Genomic DNA, 9471 nt, shown 5'->3' with positions numbered 1-9471 from the left:
TTTTAAAATGTGTCAAAGGTTTTGTAGTTTTGACAATGAAATGGAGTCACTTTCTAAGGCCTTCTCTGTGTCTTTTACAAATAGAATTGAAAAAGCTTACGGCACCTGGGATTCCCAGGCGGTCTTCCATCCAAGTACTAACCAGGCCCTACTCTGCTTAGCTTCTGAGATCAGACGAGATCAGGCGGAGCCAGAGAGGTATGGCCGTAAGCAACTGTATGTCCTCTTCCTAATCTTTTAAAATGTGTCAAAGGTTTTGGAGTTTTGATAATGAAAAAGGAGTCACTTTCTAATGCCTTCTCGATTTCTTCCAGAGAGAGAAATGAAAAAGCTTACGGCACCTGGGATTCCCAGGCGGTCTTCCATCCAAGTACTAACCAGGCCCTACTCTGCTTAGCTTCTGAGATCAGACGAGATCAGGCGGAGCCAGAGAGGTGTGGCCGTAAGCAACTGTATGTCCTCTTCCTAATCTTTTAAAATGTGTCAAAGGTTTTGGAGTTTTGATAATGAAAAAGGAGTCACTTTCTAATGCCTTCTCGATTTCTTCCAGAGAGAGAAATGAAAAAGCTTACGGCACCTGGGATTCCCAGGCGGTCTTCCATCCAAGTACTAACCAGGCCCTACTCTGCTTAGCTTCTGAGATCAGACGAGATCAGGCGGAGCCAGAGAGGTATGGCCGTAAGCAACTGTATGTCCTCTTCCTAATCTTTTAAAATGTGTCAAAGGTTTTGGAGTTTTGATAATGAAAAAGGAGTCACTTTCTAATGCCTTCTCGATTTCTTCCAGAGAGAGAAATGAAAAAGCTTACGGCACCTGGGATTCCCAGGCGGTCTTCCATCCAAGTACTAACCAGGCCCTACTCTGCTTAGCTTCTGAGATCAGACGAGATCAGGCGGAGCCAGAGAGGTATGGCCGTAAGCAACTGTATGTCCTCTACCTAATCTTTTAAAATGTGTCAAAGGTTTTGTAGTTTTGACAATGAAATGGAGTCACTTTCTAAGGCCTTCTCTGTGTCTTTTACAGATCGAAATGAAAAAGCTTACGGCACCTGGGATTCCCAGGCGGTCTTCCATCCAAGTACTAACCAGGCCCTACTCTGCTTAGCTTCTGAGATCTGACGAGATCAGGCGGAGCCAGAGAGGTATGGCCGTAAGCAACTGTATGTCCTCTTCCTAATCTTTTAAAATGTGTCAAAGGTTTTGTAGTTTTGACAATGAAATGGAGTCACTTTCTAAGGCCTTCTCTGTGTCTTTTACAGATCGAAATGAAAAAGCTTACAGCACCTGGGATTCCCAGGCGGTCTTCCATCCAAGTACTAACCAGGCCCTACTCTGCTTAGCTTCTGAGATCAGACGAGATCAGGCGGAGCCAGAGAGGTATGGCCGTAAGCAACTGTATGTCCTCTTCCTAATCTTTTAAAATGTGTCAAAGGTTTTGGAGTTTTGATAATGAAAAAGGAGTCTCTTTCTAAGGCCTTCTCGATTTCTTCCAGAGAGAGAAATGAAAAAGCTTACGGCACCTGGGATTCCCAGGCGGTCTTCCATCCAAGTACTAACCAGGCCCTACTCTGCTTAGCTTCTGAGATCAGACGAGATCAGGCGGAGCCAGAGAGGTATGGCCGTAAGCAACTGTATGTCCTCTACCTAATCTTTTAAAATGTGTCAAAGGTTTTGTAGTTTTGACAATGAAATGGAGTCACTTTCTAAGGCCTTCTCTGTGTCTTTTACAGATCGAAATGAAAAAGCTTACGGCACCTGGGATTCCCAGGCGGTCTTCCATCCAAGTACTAACCAGGCCCTACTCTGCTTAGCTTCTGAGATCTGACGAGATCAGGCGGAGCCAGAGAGGTATGGCCGTAAGCAACTGTATGTCCTCTTCCTAATCTTTTAAAATGTGTCAAAGGTTTTGTAGTTTTGACAATGAAATGGAGTCACTTTCTAAGGCCTTCTCTGTGTCTTTTACAGATCGAAATGAAAAAGCTTACAGCACCTGGGATTCCCAGGCGGTCTTCCATCCAAGTACTAACCAGGCCCTACTCTGCTTAGCTTCTGAGATCAGACGAGATCAGGCGGAGCCAGAGAGGTATGGCCGTAAGCAACTGTATGTCCTCTTCCTAATATTTTAAAATGTGTCAAAGGTTTTGGAGTTTTGATAATGAAAAAGGATTCACTTTCTAATGCCTTCTCAATTTCTTCCAGAGAGAGAAATGAAAAAGCTTACGGCACCTGGGATTCCCAGGCGGTCTTCCATCCAAGTACTAACCAGGCCCTACTCTGCTTAGCTTCTGAGATCAGACGAGATCAGGCGGAGCCAGAGAGGTATGGCCGTAAGCAACTGCATGTCCTCTACCTAATCTTTTAAAATGTGTCAAAGGTTTTGTAGTTTTGACAATTAAATGGAGTCACTTTCTAAGGCCTTCTCTGTGTCTTTTACAAATAGAATTGAAAAAGCTTACGGCACCTGGGATTCCCAGGCGGTCTTCCATCCAAGTACTAACCAGGCCCTACTCTGCTTAGCTTCTGAGATCAGACGAGATCAGGCGGAGCCAGAGAGGTATGGCCGTAAGCAACTGTATGTCCTCTTCCTAATCTTTTAAAATGTGTCAAAGGTTTTGGAGTTTTGATAATGAAAAAGGAGTCACTTTCTAATGCCTTCTCGATTTCTTCCAGAGAGAGAAATGAAAAAGCTTACGGCACCTGGGATTCCCAGGCGGTCTTCCATCCAAGTACTAACCAGGCCCTACTCTGCTTAGCTTCTGAGATCAGACGAGATCAGGCGGAGCCAGAGAGGTATGGCCGTAAGCAACTGTATGTCCTCTTCCTAATCTTTTAAAATGTGTCAAAGGTTTTGGAGTTTTGATAATGAAAAAGGAGTCACTTTCTAATGCCTTCTCGATTTCTTCCAGAGAGAGAAATGAAAAAGCTTACGGCACCTGGGATTCCCAGGCGGTCTTCCATCCAAGTACTAACCAGGCCCTACTCTGCTTAGCTTCTGAGATCAGACGAGATCAGGCGGAGCCAGAGAGGTATGGCCGTAAGCAACTGTATGTCCTCTTCCTAATCTTTTAAAACGTGTCAAAGGTTTTGGAGTTTTGATAATGAAAAAGGAGTCACTTTCTAATGCCTTCTCGATTTCTTCCAGAGAGAGAAATGAAAAAGCTTACGGCACCTGGGATTCCCAGGCGGTCTTCCATCCAAGTACTAACCAGGCCCTACTCTGCTTAGCTTCTGAGATCAGACGAGATCAGGCGGAGCCAGAGAGGTATGGCCGTAAGCAACTGTATGTCCTCTACCTAATCTTTTAAAATGTGTCAAAGGTTTTGTAGTTTTGACAATGAAATGGAGTCACTTTCTAAGGCCTTCTCTGTGTCTTTTACAGATCGAAATGAAAAAGCTTACGGCACCTGGGATTCCCAGGCGGTCTTCCATCCAAGTACTAACCAGGCCCTACTCTGCTTAGCTTCTGAGATCTGACGAGATCAGGCGGAGCCAGAGAGGTATGGCCGTAAGCAACTGTATGTCCTCTTCCTAATCTTTTAAAATGTGTCAAAGGTTTTGTAGTTTTGACAATGAAATGGAGTCACTTTCTAAGGCCTTCTCTGTGTCTTTTACAGATCGAAATGAAAAAGCTTACAGCACCTGGGATTCCCAGGCGGTCTTCCATCCAAGTACTAACCAGGCCCTACTCTGCTTAGCTTCTGAGATCTGACGAGATCAGGCGGAGCCAGAGAGGTATGGCCGTAAGCAACTGCATGTCCTCTACCTAATCTTTTAAAATGTGTCAAAGGTTTTGTAGTTTTGACAATTAAATGGAGTCACTTTCTAAGGCCTTCTCTGTGTCTTTTACAAATAGAATTGAAAAAGCTTACGGCACCTGGGATTCCCAGGCGGTCTTCCATCCAAGTACTAACCAGGCCCTACTCTGCTTAGCTTCTGAGATCAGACGAGATCAGGCGGAGCCAGAGAGGTATGGCCGTAAGCAACTGTATGTCCTCTTCCTAATCTTTTAAAATGTGTCAAAGGTTTTGGAGTTTTGATAATGAAAAAGGAGTCACTTTCTAATGCCTTCTCGATTTCTTCCAGAGAGAGAAATGAAAAAGCTTACGGCACCTGGGATTCCCAGGCGGTCTTCCATCCAAGTACTAACCAGGCCCTACTCTGCTTAGCTTCTGAGATCAGACGAGATCAGGCGGAGCCAGAGAGGTATGGCCGTAAGCAACTGTATGTCCTCTTCCTAATCTTTTAAAATGTGTCAAAGGTTTTGGAGTTTTGATAATGAAAAAGGAGTCACTTTCTAATGCCTTCTCGATTTCTTCCAGAGAGAGAAATGAAAAAGCTTACGGCACCTGGGATTCCCAGGCGGTCTTCCATCCAAGTACTAACCAGGCCCTACTCTGCTTAGCTTCTGAGATCAGACGAGATCAGGCGGAGCCAGAGAGGTATGGCCGTAAGCAACTGTATGTCCTCTTCCTAATCTTTTAAAATGTGTCAAAGGTTTTGGAGTTTTGATAATGAAAAAGGAGTCACTTTCTAATGCCTTCTCGATTTCTTCCAGAGAGAGAAATGAAAAAGCTTACGGCACCTGGGATTCCCAGGCGGTCTTCCATCCAAGTACTAACCAGGCCCTACTCTGCTTAGCTTCTGAGATCAGACGAGATCAGGCGGAGCCAGAGAGGTATGGCCGTAAGCAACTGTATGTCCTCTTCCTAATCTTTTAAAATGTGTCAAAGGTTTTGGAGTTTTGATAATGAAAAAGGATTCACTTTCTAATGCCTTCTCAATTTCTTCCAGAGAGAGAAATGAAAAAGCTTACGGCACCTGGGATTCCCAGGCGGTCTTCCATCCAAGTACTAACCAGGCCCTACTCTGCTTAGCTTCTGAGATCAGACGAGATCAGGCGGAGCCAGAGAGGTATGGCCGTAAGCAACTGCATGTCCTCTACCTAATCTTTTAAAATGTGTCAAAGGTTTTGTAGTTTTGACAATTAAATGGAGTCACTTTCTAAGGCCTTCTCTGTGTCTTTTACAAATAGAATTGAAAAAGCTTACGGCACCTGGGATTCCCAGGCGGTCTTCCATCCAAGTACTAACCAGGCCCTACTCTGCTTAGCTTCTGAGATCAGACGAGATCAGGCGGAGCCAGAGAGGTATGGCCGTAAGCAACTGTATGTCCTCTTCCTAATCTTTTAAAATGTGTCAAAGGTTTTGGAGTTTTGATAATGAAAAAGGAGTCACTTTCTAATGCCTTCTCGATTTCTTCCAGAGAGAGAAATGAAAAAGCTTACGGCACCTGGGATTCCCAGGCGGTCTTCCATCCAAGTACTAACCAGGCCCTACTCTGCTTAGCTTCTGAGATCAGACGAGATCAGGCGGAGCCAGAGAGGTATGGCCGTAAGCAACTGTATGTCCTCTACCTAATCTTTTAAAATGTGTCAAAGGTTTTGTAGTTTTGACAATGAAATGGAGTCACTTTCTAAGGCCTTCTCTGTGTCTTTTACAGATCGAAATGAAAAAGCTTACGGCACCTGGGATTCCCAGGCGGTCTTCCATCCAAGTACTAACCAGGCCCTACTCTGCTTAGCTTCTGAGATCTGACGAGATCAGGCGGAGCCAGAGAGGTATGGCCGTAAGCAACTGTATGTCCTCTTCCTAATCTTTTAAAATGTGTCAAAGGTTTTGTAGTTTTGACAATGAAATGGAGTCACTTTCTAAGGCCTTCTCTGTGTCTTTTACAGATCGAAATGAAAAAGCTTACAGCACCTGGGATTCCCAGGCGGTCTTCCATCCAAGTACTAACCAGGCCCTACTCTGCTTAGCTTCTGAGATCAGACGAGATCAGGCGGAGCCAGAGAGGTATGGCCGTAAGCAACTGTATGTCCTCTTCCTAATATTTTAAAATGTGTCAAAGGTTTTGGAGTTTTGATAATGAAAAAGGATTCACTTTCTAATGCCTTCTCAATTTCTTCCAGAGAGAGAAATGAAAAAGCTTACGGCACCTGGGATTCCCAGGCGGTCTTCCATCCAAGTACTAACCAGGCCCTACTCTGCTTAGCTTCTGAGATCAGACGAGATCAGGCGGAGCCAGAGAGGTATGGCCGTAAGCAACTGTATGTCCTCTTCCTAATCTTTTAAAATGTGTCAAAGGTTTTGGAGTTTTGATAATGAAAAAGGAGTCACTTTCTAATGCCTTCTCGATTTCTTCCAGAGAGAGAAATGAAAAAGCTTACGGCACCTGGGATTCCCAGGCGGTCTTCCATCCAAGTACTAACCAGGCCCTACTCTGCTTAGCTTCTGAGATCAGACGAGATCAGGCGGAGCCAGAGAGGTATGGCCGTAAGCAACTGTATGTCCTCTTCCTAATCTTTTAAAATGTGTCAAAGGTTTTGGAGTTTTGATAATGAAAAAGGAGTCACTTTCTAATGCCTTCTCGATTTCTTCCAGAGAGAGAAATGAAAAAGCTTACGGCACCTGGGATTCCCAGGCGGTCTTCCATCCAAGTACTAACCAGGCCCTACTCTGCTTAGCTTCTGAGATCAGACGAGATCAGGCGGAGCCAGAGAGGTATGGCCGTAAGCAACTGTATGTCCTCTTCCTAATCTTTTAAAACGTGTCAAAGGTTTTGTAGTTTTGACAATGAAATGGAGTCACTTTCTAAGGCCTTCTCTGTGTCTTTTACAGATAGAAATGAAAAAGCTTACGGCACCTGGGATTCCCAGGCGGTCTTCCATCCAAGTACTAACCAGGCCCTACTCTGCTTAGCTTCTGAGATCAGACGAGATCAGGCGGAGCCAGAGAGGTATGGCCGTAAGCAACTGTATGTCCTCTTCCTAATCTTTTAAAACGTGTCAAAGGTTTTGTAGTTTTGACAATGAAATGGAGTCACTTTCTAAGGCCTTCTCTGTGTCTTTTACAGATAGAAATGAAAAAGCTTACGGCACCTGGGATTCCCAGGCGGTCTTCCATCCAAGTACTAACCAGGCCCTACTCTGCTTAGCTTCTGAGATCAGACGAGATCAGGCGGAGCCAGAGAGGTATGGCCGTAAGCAACTGTATGTCCTCTTCCTAATCTTTTAAAATGTGTCAAAGGTTTTGGAGTTTTGATAATGAAAAAGGATTCACTTTCTAATGCCTTCTCAATTTCTTCCAGAGAGAGAAATGAAAAAGCTTACGGCACCTGGGATTCCCAGGCGGTCTTCCATCCAAGTACTAACCAGGCCCTACTCTGCTTAGCTTCTGAGATCAGACGAGATCAGGCGGAGCCAGAGAGGTATGGCCGTAAGCAACTGTATGTCCTCTTCCTAATATTTTAAAATGTGTCAAAGGTTTTGGAGTTTTGATAATGAAAAAGGATTCACTTTCTAATGCCTTCTCAATTTCTTCCAGAGAGAGAAATGAAAAAGCTTACGGCACCTGGGATTCCCAGGCGGTCTTCCATCCAAGTACTAACCAGGCCCTACTCTGCTTAGCTTCTGAGATCAGACGAGATCAGGCGGAGCCAGAGAGGTATGGCCGTAAGCAACTGTATGTCCTCTACCTAATCTTTTAAAATGTGTCAAAGGTTTTGTAGTTTTGACAATGAAATGGAGTCACTTTCTAAGGCCTTCTCTGTGTCTTTTACAAATAGAATTGAAAAAGCTTACGGCACCTGGGATTCCCAGGCGGTCTTCCATCCAAGTACTAACCAGGCCCTACTCTGCTTAGCTTCTGAGATCAGACGAGATCAGGCGGAGCCAGAGAGGTATGGCCGTAAGCAACTGTATGTCCTCTTCCTAATCTTTTAAAATGTGTCAAAGGTTTTGGAGTTTTGATAATGAAAAAGGATTCACTTTCTAATGCCTTCTCAATTTCTTCCAGAGAGAGAAATGAAAAAGCTTACGGCACCTGGGATTCCCAGGCGGTCTTCCATCCAAGTACTAACCAGGCCCTACTCTGCTTAGCTTCTGAGATCAGACGAGATCAGGCGGAGCCAGAGAGGTATGGCCGTAAGCAACTGTATGTCCTCTTCCTAATCTTTTAAAACGTGTCAAAGGTTTTGTAGTTTTGACAATGAAATGGAGTCACTTTCTAAGGCCTTCTCTGTGTCTTTTACAGATAGAAATGAAAAAGCTTACGGCACCTGGGATTCCCAGGCGGTCTTCCATCCAAGTACTAACCAGGCCCTACTCTGCTTAGCTTCTGAGATCAGACGAGATCAGGCGGAGCCAGAGAGGTATGGCCGTAAGCAACTGTATGTCCTCTTCCTAATCTTTTAAAATGTGTCAAAGGTTTTGTAGTTTTGACAATGAAATGGAGTCACTTTCTAAGGCCTTCTCTGTGTCTTTTACAGATCGAAATGAAAAAGCTTACAGCACCTGGGATTCCCAGGCGGTCTTCCATCCAAGTACTAACCAGGCCCTACTCTGCTTAGCTTCTGAGATCAGACGAGATCAGGCGGAGCCAGAGAGGTATGGCCGTAAGCAACTGTATGTCCTCTTCCTAATATTTTAAAATCTGTCAAAGGTTTTGGAGTTTTGATAATGAAAAAGGATTCACTTTCTAATGCCTTCTCAATTTCTTCCAGAGAGAGAAATGAAAAAGCTTACGGCACCTGGGATTCCCAGGCGGTCTTCCATCCAAGTACTAACCAGGCCCTACTCTGCTTAGCTTCTGAGATCAGACGAGATCAGGCGGAGCCAGAGAGGTATGGCCGTAAGCAACTGTATGTCCTCTTCCTAATATTTTAAAATGTGTCAAAGGTTTTTGAGTTTTGATAATGAAAAAGGATTCACTTTCTAATGCCTTCTCAATTTCTTCCAGAGAGAGAAATGAAAAAGCTTACGGCACATGGGATTCCCAGGCGGTCTTCCATCCAAGTACTAACCAGGCCCTACTCTGCTTAGCTTCTGAGATCAGACGAGATCAGGCGGAGCCAGAGAGGTATGGCCGTAAGCAACTGTATGTCCTCTACCTAATCTTTTAAAATGTGTCAAAGGTTTTGTAGTTTTGACAATTAAATGGAGTCACTTTCTAAGGCCTTCTCTGTGTCTTTTACAGATCGAATTGAAAAAGCTTACGGCACATGGGATTCCCAGGCGGTCTTCCATCCAAGTACTAACCAGGCCCTACTCTGCTTAGCTTCTGAGATCAGACGAGATCAGGCGGAGCCAGAGAGGTATGGCCGTAAGCAACTGTATGTCCTCTTCCTAATCTTTTAAAATGTGTCAAAGGTTTTGGAGTTTTGATAATGAAAAAGGATTCACTTTCTAATGCCTTCTCAATTTCTTCCAGAGAGAGAAATGAAAAAGCTTACGGCACCTGGGATTCCCAGGCGGTCTTCCATCCAAGTACTAACCAGGCCCTACTCTGCTTAGCTTCTGAGATCAGACGAGATCAGGCGGAGCCAGAGAGGTATGGCCGTAAGCAACTGTATGTCCTCTTCCTAATCTTTTAAAACGTGTCAAAGGTTTTGTAGTTTTGACAATGAAATGGAGTCA

The 9471-nt window shown here is 44.5% G+C and overlaps 40 non-coding genes across 40 annotated transcripts; all 40 read right to left on the bottom strand.

Moving 5' to 3' along the window:
- Positions 1-93: 93 nt before the first annotated feature.
- LOC144402251 (5S ribosomal RNA) lies at positions 94-212 on the bottom strand. Its single transcript, XR_013464187.1, has one exon. It is a non-coding gene; the product is annotated as a 5S ribosomal RNA (ribosomal RNA).
- Positions 213-329: 117 nt separating this feature from the next.
- LOC144397696 (5S ribosomal RNA) lies at positions 330-448 on the bottom strand. The gene has a single exon (XR_013459843.1). It is a non-coding gene; the product is annotated as a 5S ribosomal RNA (ribosomal RNA).
- Positions 449-565: 117 nt separating this feature from the next.
- On the bottom strand, positions 566-684 carry LOC144402250 (5S ribosomal RNA). Its single transcript, XR_013464186.1, has one exon. It is a non-coding gene; the product is annotated as a 5S ribosomal RNA (ribosomal RNA).
- Positions 685-801: 117 nt separating this feature from the next.
- LOC144402249 (5S ribosomal RNA) lies at positions 802-920 on the bottom strand. Its single transcript, XR_013464185.1, has one exon. It is a non-coding gene; the product is annotated as a 5S ribosomal RNA (ribosomal RNA).
- Positions 921-1036: 116 nt separating this feature from the next.
- Positions 1037-1155, bottom strand: LOC144399448 (5S ribosomal RNA). Its single transcript, XR_013461594.1, has one exon. It is a non-coding gene; the product is annotated as a 5S ribosomal RNA (ribosomal RNA).
- Positions 1156-1271: 116 nt separating this feature from the next.
- LOC144396578 (5S ribosomal RNA) lies at positions 1272-1390 on the bottom strand. Its single transcript, XR_013458724.1, has one exon. It is a non-coding gene; the product is annotated as a 5S ribosomal RNA (ribosomal RNA).
- Positions 1391-1507: 117 nt separating this feature from the next.
- LOC144402248 (5S ribosomal RNA) lies at positions 1508-1626 on the bottom strand. The gene has a single exon (XR_013464184.1). It is a non-coding gene; the product is annotated as a 5S ribosomal RNA (ribosomal RNA).
- A 116-nt stretch (positions 1627-1742) lies between these two features.
- Positions 1743-1861, bottom strand: LOC144399437 (5S ribosomal RNA). Its single transcript, XR_013461582.1, has one exon. It is a non-coding gene; the product is annotated as a 5S ribosomal RNA (ribosomal RNA).
- Positions 1862-1977: 116 nt separating this feature from the next.
- Positions 1978-2096, bottom strand: LOC144396577 (5S ribosomal RNA). The gene has a single exon (XR_013458723.1). It is a non-coding gene; the product is annotated as a 5S ribosomal RNA (ribosomal RNA).
- A 117-nt stretch (positions 2097-2213) lies between these two features.
- On the bottom strand, positions 2214-2332 carry LOC144402247 (5S ribosomal RNA). The gene has a single exon (XR_013464182.1). It is a non-coding gene; the product is annotated as a 5S ribosomal RNA (ribosomal RNA).
- A 116-nt stretch (positions 2333-2448) lies between these two features.
- LOC144402245 (5S ribosomal RNA) lies at positions 2449-2567 on the bottom strand. Its single transcript, XR_013464180.1, has one exon. It is a non-coding gene; the product is annotated as a 5S ribosomal RNA (ribosomal RNA).
- A 117-nt stretch (positions 2568-2684) lies between these two features.
- LOC144402244 (5S ribosomal RNA) lies at positions 2685-2803 on the bottom strand. Its single transcript, XR_013464179.1, has one exon. It is a non-coding gene; the product is annotated as a 5S ribosomal RNA (ribosomal RNA).
- A 117-nt stretch (positions 2804-2920) lies between these two features.
- LOC144402243 (5S ribosomal RNA) lies at positions 2921-3039 on the bottom strand. The gene has a single exon (XR_013464178.1). It is a non-coding gene; the product is annotated as a 5S ribosomal RNA (ribosomal RNA).
- Positions 3040-3156: 117 nt separating this feature from the next.
- On the bottom strand, positions 3157-3275 carry LOC144402241 (5S ribosomal RNA). Its single transcript, XR_013464177.1, has one exon. It is a non-coding gene; the product is annotated as a 5S ribosomal RNA (ribosomal RNA).
- Positions 3276-3391: 116 nt separating this feature from the next.
- LOC144399426 (5S ribosomal RNA) lies at positions 3392-3510 on the bottom strand. The gene has a single exon (XR_013461571.1). It is a non-coding gene; the product is annotated as a 5S ribosomal RNA (ribosomal RNA).
- Positions 3511-3626: 116 nt separating this feature from the next.
- On the bottom strand, positions 3627-3745 carry LOC144390088 (5S ribosomal RNA). Its single transcript, XR_013454157.1, has one exon. It is a non-coding gene; the product is annotated as a 5S ribosomal RNA (ribosomal RNA).
- Positions 3746-3861: 116 nt separating this feature from the next.
- Positions 3862-3980, bottom strand: LOC144402240 (5S ribosomal RNA). Its single transcript, XR_013464176.1, has one exon. It is a non-coding gene; the product is annotated as a 5S ribosomal RNA (ribosomal RNA).
- Positions 3981-4097: 117 nt separating this feature from the next.
- Positions 4098-4216, bottom strand: LOC144402238 (5S ribosomal RNA). The gene has a single exon (XR_013464174.1). It is a non-coding gene; the product is annotated as a 5S ribosomal RNA (ribosomal RNA).
- A 117-nt stretch (positions 4217-4333) lies between these two features.
- On the bottom strand, positions 4334-4452 carry LOC144402237 (5S ribosomal RNA). The gene has a single exon (XR_013464173.1). It is a non-coding gene; the product is annotated as a 5S ribosomal RNA (ribosomal RNA).
- Positions 4453-4569: 117 nt separating this feature from the next.
- On the bottom strand, positions 4570-4688 carry LOC144402236 (5S ribosomal RNA). The gene has a single exon (XR_013464171.1). It is a non-coding gene; the product is annotated as a 5S ribosomal RNA (ribosomal RNA).
- Positions 4689-4805: 117 nt separating this feature from the next.
- LOC144402235 (5S ribosomal RNA) lies at positions 4806-4924 on the bottom strand. Its single transcript, XR_013464170.1, has one exon. It is a non-coding gene; the product is annotated as a 5S ribosomal RNA (ribosomal RNA).
- Positions 4925-5040: 116 nt separating this feature from the next.
- LOC144402234 (5S ribosomal RNA) lies at positions 5041-5159 on the bottom strand. The gene has a single exon (XR_013464169.1). It is a non-coding gene; the product is annotated as a 5S ribosomal RNA (ribosomal RNA).
- Positions 5160-5276: 117 nt separating this feature from the next.
- On the bottom strand, positions 5277-5395 carry LOC144402233 (5S ribosomal RNA). The gene has a single exon (XR_013464168.1). It is a non-coding gene; the product is annotated as a 5S ribosomal RNA (ribosomal RNA).
- Positions 5396-5511: 116 nt separating this feature from the next.
- LOC144399415 (5S ribosomal RNA) lies at positions 5512-5630 on the bottom strand. Its single transcript, XR_013461560.1, has one exon. It is a non-coding gene; the product is annotated as a 5S ribosomal RNA (ribosomal RNA).
- Positions 5631-5746: 116 nt separating this feature from the next.
- LOC144396576 (5S ribosomal RNA) lies at positions 5747-5865 on the bottom strand. Its single transcript, XR_013458722.1, has one exon. It is a non-coding gene; the product is annotated as a 5S ribosomal RNA (ribosomal RNA).
- A 117-nt stretch (positions 5866-5982) lies between these two features.
- Positions 5983-6101, bottom strand: LOC144402232 (5S ribosomal RNA). The gene has a single exon (XR_013464167.1). It is a non-coding gene; the product is annotated as a 5S ribosomal RNA (ribosomal RNA).
- Positions 6102-6218: 117 nt separating this feature from the next.
- LOC144402231 (5S ribosomal RNA) lies at positions 6219-6337 on the bottom strand. The gene has a single exon (XR_013464165.1). It is a non-coding gene; the product is annotated as a 5S ribosomal RNA (ribosomal RNA).
- A 117-nt stretch (positions 6338-6454) lies between these two features.
- On the bottom strand, positions 6455-6573 carry LOC144402230 (5S ribosomal RNA). The gene has a single exon (XR_013464164.1). It is a non-coding gene; the product is annotated as a 5S ribosomal RNA (ribosomal RNA).
- A 116-nt stretch (positions 6574-6689) lies between these two features.
- LOC144402229 (5S ribosomal RNA) lies at positions 6690-6808 on the bottom strand. Its single transcript, XR_013464163.1, has one exon. It is a non-coding gene; the product is annotated as a 5S ribosomal RNA (ribosomal RNA).
- Positions 6809-6924: 116 nt separating this feature from the next.
- Positions 6925-7043, bottom strand: LOC144402227 (5S ribosomal RNA). Its single transcript, XR_013464161.1, has one exon. It is a non-coding gene; the product is annotated as a 5S ribosomal RNA (ribosomal RNA).
- A 117-nt stretch (positions 7044-7160) lies between these two features.
- LOC144402225 (5S ribosomal RNA) lies at positions 7161-7279 on the bottom strand. Its single transcript, XR_013464160.1, has one exon. It is a non-coding gene; the product is annotated as a 5S ribosomal RNA (ribosomal RNA).
- A 117-nt stretch (positions 7280-7396) lies between these two features.
- On the bottom strand, positions 7397-7515 carry LOC144402224 (5S ribosomal RNA). The gene has a single exon (XR_013464159.1). It is a non-coding gene; the product is annotated as a 5S ribosomal RNA (ribosomal RNA).
- Positions 7516-7631: 116 nt separating this feature from the next.
- LOC144402223 (5S ribosomal RNA) lies at positions 7632-7750 on the bottom strand. Its single transcript, XR_013464158.1, has one exon. It is a non-coding gene; the product is annotated as a 5S ribosomal RNA (ribosomal RNA).
- Positions 7751-7867: 117 nt separating this feature from the next.
- On the bottom strand, positions 7868-7986 carry LOC144402222 (5S ribosomal RNA). Its single transcript, XR_013464157.1, has one exon. It is a non-coding gene; the product is annotated as a 5S ribosomal RNA (ribosomal RNA).
- A 116-nt stretch (positions 7987-8102) lies between these two features.
- On the bottom strand, positions 8103-8221 carry LOC144402221 (5S ribosomal RNA). Its single transcript, XR_013464156.1, has one exon. It is a non-coding gene; the product is annotated as a 5S ribosomal RNA (ribosomal RNA).
- A 116-nt stretch (positions 8222-8337) lies between these two features.
- LOC144396574 (5S ribosomal RNA) lies at positions 8338-8456 on the bottom strand. The gene has a single exon (XR_013458720.1). It is a non-coding gene; the product is annotated as a 5S ribosomal RNA (ribosomal RNA).
- Positions 8457-8573: 117 nt separating this feature from the next.
- Positions 8574-8692, bottom strand: LOC144402220 (5S ribosomal RNA). Its single transcript, XR_013464155.1, has one exon. It is a non-coding gene; the product is annotated as a 5S ribosomal RNA (ribosomal RNA).
- Positions 8693-8809: 117 nt separating this feature from the next.
- Positions 8810-8928, bottom strand: LOC144398918 (5S ribosomal RNA). The gene has a single exon (XR_013461065.1). It is a non-coding gene; the product is annotated as a 5S ribosomal RNA (ribosomal RNA).
- Positions 8929-9044: 116 nt separating this feature from the next.
- Positions 9045-9163, bottom strand: LOC144398917 (5S ribosomal RNA). Its single transcript, XR_013461064.1, has one exon. It is a non-coding gene; the product is annotated as a 5S ribosomal RNA (ribosomal RNA).
- A 117-nt stretch (positions 9164-9280) lies between these two features.
- LOC144402219 (5S ribosomal RNA) lies at positions 9281-9399 on the bottom strand. Its single transcript, XR_013464154.1, has one exon. It is a non-coding gene; the product is annotated as a 5S ribosomal RNA (ribosomal RNA).
- Positions 9400-9471: the final 72 nt, after the last annotated feature.

This window comes from Gasterosteus aculeatus, chromosome 2 (assembly GCF_964276395.1).
Source record: "Gasterosteus aculeatus chromosome 2, fGasAcu3.hap1.1, whole genome shotgun sequence".
NCBI lineage: Eukaryota > Metazoa > Chordata > Actinopteri > Perciformes > Gasterosteidae > Gasterosteus > Gasterosteus aculeatus.
This window is presented reverse-complemented; position numbering and strand designations above follow the sequence as displayed.